At 50.7% G+C, this 7,660-nt stretch overlaps 1 protein-coding gene across 1 annotated transcript in view; it reads left to right on the top strand.

The window, feature by feature from the left end:
• The window catches only part of col23a1b (collagen type XXIII alpha 1 chain b), a 39,811-nt gene extending 39,624 nt beyond the window's left edge, over positions 1 to 187 (top strand). Inside the window, exon 31 of the mRNA XM_077733356.1 lies at positions 1 to 187. This exon is cut by the window's left edge and continues 329 nt beyond it. The gene's annotated coding sequence lies outside the window, so the exon portion shown is untranslated.
• The last annotated feature ends 7,473 nt before the right edge of the window (positions 188 to 7,660 follow it).

The following is a 7,660-nucleotide window of genomic DNA, read 5'->3' as shown; positions in this document are numbered from 1 at the left end:
CCGGAAGCAGGAGATGGCCAAGCAGAAGCTTAAACGCAAGCGTCTTATTCAGCCGTGAAGGCAGCCCGAAAGGCCCGGCAGGGAAAGCCGCATTTGGAGGTGCGGGTGGAAAAGGCACCCACACGGATTTTGGCCTCTACGGACAACAGCGAGCCTTAACGAACCCTCAAATGTTCCAAGATGGAACTCTCTCAGGGGGGGGGGGGGGGGGGGGGCTGAATTAATCCACTCGGCTGATCTTTTTGGCTCATTGCGTGCTGTGACGTCACTGGCACATAAGCATTTGCGGCATGTTATGGTTCGCTTCGTAGGCTTTACTATATGGAGAAGGTTTCCTTAGCACACTGTGGTGGGTAAATTTAATGGGGAGAATGATGTTTTCAAAGCACAGTTTGATAGGCTTTAGGCCGTTTAATTACGATCACGGCTGTGGAAATGGATGTCAGGTCACGTCTTCCATTCCTAGTCATTTGACGCTTATGGATTTATTTGGAGAAGCCGTTGTTACAATATTCAAAATAAAGCGAGCCAGCCTTTGGTGGGCCGTATTTGATTGGTTTGCTTTGAAATATCTTATCATTTGCCATCTCCAGACAGAATCCTGATCTCTTAATCTTTGATGAAGCCTTTTTGGTTCTCTCTTGCTGCTGACTTGTGTTTTATTTTTTTAATGTTTTTTTTTTTTTTTTTTTTAAATTTAATAGTGTGTGATGGCGTCCGGGCTAAAAAAACCTTTTTTCTCCATTTATTATTCTGCATGTTTGCTAAGAATGTTTTGAACGCGGCACGATTAAAGACAGACAAGATCAATAAAATTATTTGGCAACATGTACACAAAGACTTTTTAATCATTAAACTGAAGGGGACTAACATTTGACATTAAAAAAAAAAATAAAAAAATAAAAAAAAAAAAAAAAAAAAAAATATATATATATATATATATATATATATATATATATATATATATATATATATATATATATATATATATATATATATATATATATATATATATATATATATATATATATATATATATATATATATATATATATATATATATATATATATATATATATATATATATATATATATATATATATATATATATATATATATATATATATATATATATATATATATATATATATATATATATATATATATATATATATATATATATATATATATATATATATATATATATATATATATATATATATATATATATATATATATATATATATATATATATATATATATATATATATATATATACACAAATAAATAAAGAGATAGAGATAGATAGATATTCATATTCATATTCTCACCCTCACCAGTCTGCAAACCTTTCCCATTACTTACACTGGGAGAAAGTTAGCAAGCAAACTAACTTTTTATTTTTTTCAGCAGTTTTGAAGTGTGTTACTGTCAACTCAATCTTTAAACTAATTGAGACAATAGAGATAAAATAAAACACAAATGTAATCGCTAATCATTGTAATTACATTTGTTTAAGAGGGGAAAAATAACCGCATAAAAGTTTTTTATTTTGAAAACGGAAGTAGAAGTAGCGCCATTTTGAAGGTGGGCGGAACAAGCCTCCCTATCTTTCTTTTTCTGCTGCGTCACTGGCAAACGGCACGTTGGACGCGAGCTCCAAATGTTTGTCGGAAGAGAATTTGGACTGTATGCCTCCGTGAAAGAACGTGAGTAAATTCCACTCATAATAACTCTAAAGTTGGCTATGTGTGTCTCTGTTTTGTACATGCGCCGCAGTTGCAATGTTTCCCTCGTCATGGGCGTAGTAGTCACTGTCTTGCCGACATGGCGTCAATGTCTAGTCGGCGTTTGGCTTTGAAGTATGGTAATTTTCTCCTTGCAATTGTTTTTCTCTATTTTTGCGTTTAGTGGGACGTTCATTCGGCTTTAACAGCATTTTAACCTGTAACTCTTTTTGGTAGGCGTGATTGACGTCGAAATTGCCGAATTAAGTGTTAGCATTAGCGGACTTTTGTTCTAAATGGCGACTATTAAAAAAGTTCACTCATTCACTGGGGGAAAACAACTAAAACAGACATTGGACTGTAAAAATGTTTTATTTCTTCTAATTCGCCATCTATTAACAAAGTAACACAAAAGTAGTGGTTTAATATTGCTAAAATTTGTTTAATAGTACTAAAATTATACGGATTTCGAAGGGGGAGGAGAGACTGACAGAGAAAGGGGGGCTGAGGGGGCCGATAATTCGTTTCTGCTCTTTGAAAAAAAAAAAAACTAACAGGATATTGGATTGGAAAACATGTTTTATTTCTTCTAATTCGCCTACTATTTACTAACAAAGTAACACAAAACTAGTGGTTTAATATTATTAAAATGTGTTTAATAGTAGTACTAAAATTATACGGATTTCAAAGGGGTGAAAGAGAGAGAGAGAGAGAGAGAGAGCTAGAGATGGGCAGAGAAAGGGGGTCAGAAGGGGGCCGTTATTTCGTTCCCACCCTCTGAAAAAAAACAGGATATTGGATTGGAAAAAATGTTTTATTTCTTCTAATTTGCCATCTATTAACAACGTAACAAAACTAGCGGTTTAATATTACTGCAATGTTTAATAGTAGTACTAAAATTAGACAGATTTTGAAGGGGGGGGAGATGGACCCCAGGTTTCATCTAACCTTACACTAAACATAATTCTAATTTTGTTTTGCATTTTTATTCCTTTTTCCCGGCTGGGTTGGCTGTTTGTCCTGCTTCCAACCGGACTTTCACTATCGATGGGCTGTTTGCTTTCGTATTCCATTCAAAATATTCCGAAAATGATGCACACAAATGTCCTCACAATAGGATAAAGCACGACCACTTGCCAACGATAGGTAATATATTCCTCGTAATAGAGACCGCTCTGCCATTAGCGCTGAGTGACAGGGAAAAAAAAACACTGAAAAAATGCAACCCTCCGCCCAGCACCGTAGATATTTGTTATACACAAAAGAGATCTTACAAAAAAGACTAGTGCGCTAAAATCATAAACAGCCTCAAGTCTTGGCCACCTAGCTTTCTCGTATCTCGACATTTGTATTGTATCTGGAGGTAATCATTTGCTCGAAATTTGTCTTGTCTCTAGAGATAATTAGTTGCTCAAAATTATACCCTTTTACTAGTTGCTGTACCACTGTATATTGTTAATTTTAAATTATAATATATTCACATATTGGTATACCTTGTATTTTTTTTCAAAGTAAAAAGTACTGCAGCTGTAAATAGTTTGGGAAACACGTTCTCAATCCATACCACTTTACAGGTTCTTCTGGGCGCCAACGCAAGTCGTCTCAAGATGTCGCCTCATGTAAGTTTCTTCTAATTGATTTGAGTTTTAATTGACTATAACCCTAACCCTGAAACTAGATTATTCGTAGGCATGATTGATGACATAACCCGCAATTGGTCTTGAAAACCAAAATGCCTCCCATACGCTTTGATTTAAAAAATATTTCCCATTAATATGGTCTCTTCCTGCCATCTTGTGGCTGTTTTGAAAAAGTTCACCATACAATTATTTTCCCGACCAAAAACTCAGCCATCCTCTTTGATTTGAAAATTACTTCCCAGTAATATGATCTCTTGCTGCCATCTTGTGGCCGTTTGGAAAAAGTGCACCCTGCAATTATTTTTTTTTCCGACCCAAAAACCCTGCAATATTGTCCAATGATATGGGGCCGCAAAAAAGAGGTGACCCCCCCCCACCACACACACACAGTCGGTCATTAAAAGGCTTTCGGTTATATGTGATAGATGGCACTTTTTTCCCCATTTTGTCATCCAGAGTGGGACGAGTTGTCGTTAGACGAAGAATCTAAAGAGCAGGACGATTCCCGGTAGGCGTGCCAGGAGGCCGTCTAGCCGTCTGTTTTCCAGGGAAGTTGGAACCGACATCTCCCCCCTCCCCACAGGTCCTTTGCCACTTTGGCCAACAAGGTGAACCGAGGCCTGCCTGTCTTCAACAAGGTATTCACCGGGCGCGCCGAGGTCCTCTGGCAGCACGTGGTGAAGCTCCACGCCCTGGCCGGCCAGCTGGCCACCTTCCACCAGAAGGCCAAAGTAGCCGGCGTGACGGCCATCGCCGGCCTGGCCCTGGCGCCCTTCACCTTTGGGGCCTCGCTCGTCGCCACGTCCAGAGGGATCAGATCGGCTTCCGCCAGCATCTCGGACAACGTCAATATCTTCTCCTCCCCCTGACCGCCTCCCTTCTCCTCCCCCTGACCGCCCCCTTTCTCCTCTCCCCGACCTCTGCCTCTTCCCTCTACACCCCCCTCTCCCTCCTCTTCCCCTCTCCCTCCTCTTCCCCTCTTCCTCCTCTTCCTCCTCTTTCTTTCTCTCGCTCAGTTTTTTCTCTTCGCTCTCTCTCTCACTCTCTCTCGCACTCTCTCTCTCTCTCTCTCTCTCTCTCTCTCTCTCTCTCTCTCTCTCTCTCTCTCTCTCTCTCTCTGTTTTTTTCTCTCTTTCTCTCTCTCGCACTCGCTCGTTCACCCTCTTCGCACACTCGTTCGCCCTCTTCGCACACTCGTTCGCCCTCTTCGCACACTCGTTCGCCCTCTTCTCGCGCTCGTTCGCCCTCTTCTCGCGCTCGTTCGCCCTCTTCTCGCGCTCGTTCGCCCTCTTCTCGCGCTCGTTCGCCCTCTTCTCGCGCTCGTTCGCCCTCTTCTCGCGCTCGTTCGCCCTCTTCTCGCGCTCGTTCGCCCTCTTCTCGCGCTCGTTCGCCCTCTTCTCGCGCTCGTTCGCCCTCTTCTCGCGCTCGTTCGCCCTCTTCTCGCGCTCGTTCGCCCTCTCCTCGCGCTCTCTTGCGCCCTCTCCTCGCGCTCTCTTGCGCCCTCTCCTCGCGCTCTCTTGCGCCCTCTCCTCGCGCTCTCTTGCGCCCTCTCCTCGCGCTCTCTTGCGCCCTCTCCTCGCGCTCTCTTGCGCCCTCTCCTCGCGCTCTCTTGCGCCCTCTCCTCGCGCTCTCTTGCGCCCTCTGTCTCGCGCCCTCTGTCGCGCGCTCTCTGTCTCGCCCTCTGTCTCGCGCCCCCTGTCTCGCGCTCTCTAGCGCCCCCTGTCTCGCGCTCTCTAGCGTTCCCTGTCTCGCGCTCTTTAGCGTTCCCTGTCTCGCGCTCTCTAGCGCCCCCTGTCTCGCGCTCTCTAGCGCCCCCTGTCTCGCGCTCTCTAGCTCGCGCTCTCTAGCGCCCCCTGTCTCGCGCTCTGTAGCGCCCCCTGTCTCGCGCTCTGTAGCGCCCCCTGTCTCGCGCTCTGTAGCGCCCCCTGTCTCGCGCTCTGTAGCGCCCCCTGTCTCGCGCTCTGTAGCGCCCTCTGTCTCGCGCTCTGTAGCGCCCTCTGTCTCGCGCTCTGTAGCGCCCTCTGTCTCGCGCTCTGTAGCGCTCTCTAGCTCGCGCTCTCTAGCGCCCCCTGTCTCGCGCTCTGTAGCGCCCCCTGTCTCGCGCTCTGTAGCGCCCTCTGTCTCGCGCTCTGTAGCGCCCTCTGTTCTGTGCTCTGTAGCGCCCTCTGTCTCGCGCTCTGTAGCGCCCTCTGTCTCGCGCTCTGTAGCGCCCCCTGTCTCGCGCTCTGTAGCGCCCCCTGTCTCGCGCTCTGTAGCGCCCCCTGTCTCGCGCCCCCTGTCTCGCGCCCCCTGTCTCGCGCTCTCTAGCGCCCCCTGTCTCGCGCTCTGTAGCGCCCCCTGTCTCGCGCTCTGTAGCGCCCCCTGTCTCGCGCTCTGTAGCGCCCTCTGTCTCGCGCTCTCTAGCGCCCCCTGTCTCGCGCTCTCTAGCGCCCCCTGTCTCGCGCTCTCTAGCGCCCCCTGTCTCGCGCTCTGTAGCGCCCCCTGTCTCGCGCTCTCTAGCGCCCCCTGTCTCGCGCTCTGTAGCGCCCCCTGTGTCGCGCTCTCTAGCGCCCCCTGTCTCGCGCTCTCTGTCTCGCGCTCTGTAGCGCCCCCTGTCTCGCGCTCTGTAGCGCCCTCTGTCTCGCGCTCTCTGTCTCGCGCTCTGTAGCGCCCCCTGTCTCGCGCTCTGTAGCGCCCCCTGTCTCGCGCTCTGTAGCGCCCCCTGTCTTGCGCTCTCTAGCGCCCTCTGTCTCGCGCTCTCTAGCGCCCTCTGTCTCGCGCTCTCTAGCGCCCCCTGTCTCGCGCTCTCTAGCGCCCCCTGTCTTGCGCTCTCTAGCGCCCCCTGTCTCGCGCTCTGTAGCGCGCCCTCTGTAGCGCGCTCTTTAGCGCCCCCTGTCTCGCGCTCTCTGTCTTGCGCTCTCTAGCGCCCCCTGTCTTGTGCTCTGTAGCGCCCTCTGTCTCGCGCTCTCTAGCGCCGCCTGTCTCGCGCTCTGTCTCGCGCTCTCTAGCGCCCCCTGTCTCGCGCTCTCTGTCTCACTCTCTCTAGCGCCCCGTCTCGCGCTCTCTAGCGCCCTCTGTCTCGCGCCCTCTGTCTCGCGCTCTTTAGCGCCCCTGTCTCGCGCTCTCTGTCTTGCGCTCTCTAGCTCCCCCTTTCTCGCGCTCTGTAGCGCCCTCTGTCTCGCGCTCTCTAGCGCCCCCTGTCTCGCGCTCTCTAGCGCCCCCTGTCTCGCGCTCTTTAGCGCCCCCTGTCTCGCGCTCTCTAGCGCCCCCTGTCTCGCGCTCTGTAGCGCCCTCTGTCTCGCGCTCTCTAGCGCCGCCTGTCTCGCGCTCTCTGTCTCGCGCTCTCTAGCGCCCCCTGTCTCGCGCTCTCTGTCTCACTCTCTCTAGCGCCCCGTCTCGCGCCCTCTGTCTCGCGCCCTCTGTCTCGCGCTCTCTGTCTTGCGCTCTCTAGCGCCCCCTTTCTTGCGCTCTGTAGCGCCCTCTGTCTCGCGCTCTCTAGCGCCCCCTGTCTTGCGCTCTGTAGCGCCACCTGTCTCGCACTCTCTAGCGCCCCCTGTCTCGCGCTCTCTAGCGCCCCCTGTCTTGCGCTCTCTAGCGCCCCCTGTCTCGCTCTCTCTAGCGCCCCCTGTCTCGCGCTCTCTGTCTTGCGCTCTGTAGCGCCCCCTGTCTCGCGCTCTCTAGCGCCCCCTGTCTCGCGCTCTCTAGCGCCCCCTGTCTCGCGCTCTCTAGCGCCCCCTGTCTCGCGCTCTCTAGCGCCCCCTGTCTCGCGCTCTCTAGCGCCCCCTGTCTCGCGCCCTCTAGCGCCCCCTGTCTCGCGCTCTGTAGCGCCCCCTGTCTCGCGCTCTCCAGCGCCCCCTGTCTCATGCTCTCTAGTGCCCCCTGTCTCATGCTCTCTAGCGCCCCCTGTCTCGCGCTCTGTCTTGCGCTCTCTAGCGCCCCCTGTCTCGCGCTCTCTAGCGCCCCCTGTCTCGCGCTCTCTAGCGCCCCCTGTCTCGCGCTCTGTAGCGCGCCCTCTGTAGCGCGCTCTTTAGCGCCCCCTGTCTCGCGCTCTCTGTCTTGCGCTCTCTAGCGCCCCCTGTCTTGCGCTCTGTAGCGCCCTCTGTCTCGCGCTCTCTAGCGCCGCCTGTCTCGCGCTCTCTGTCTCGCGCTCTCTAGCGCCCCCTGTCTCGCGCTCTCTGTCTCACTCTCTCTAGCGCCCCGTCTCGCGCTCTCTAGCGCCCTCTGTCTCGCGCCCTCTGTCTCGCGCTCTTTAGCGCCCCTGTCTCGCGCTCTCTGTCTTGCGCTCTCTAGCTCCCCCTTTCTCGCGCTCTGTAG

This window comes from Stigmatopora nigra, chromosome 14 (assembly GCF_051989575.1).
Source record: "Stigmatopora nigra isolate UIUO_SnigA chromosome 14, RoL_Snig_1.1, whole genome shotgun sequence".
Classification (NCBI taxonomy): Eukaryota; Metazoa; Chordata; class Actinopteri; order Syngnathiformes; family Syngnathidae; genus Stigmatopora; species Stigmatopora nigra.
Note: the sequence above shows the minus strand (reverse complement) of the source record. Positions and strands in the feature narration are given on the sequence as shown.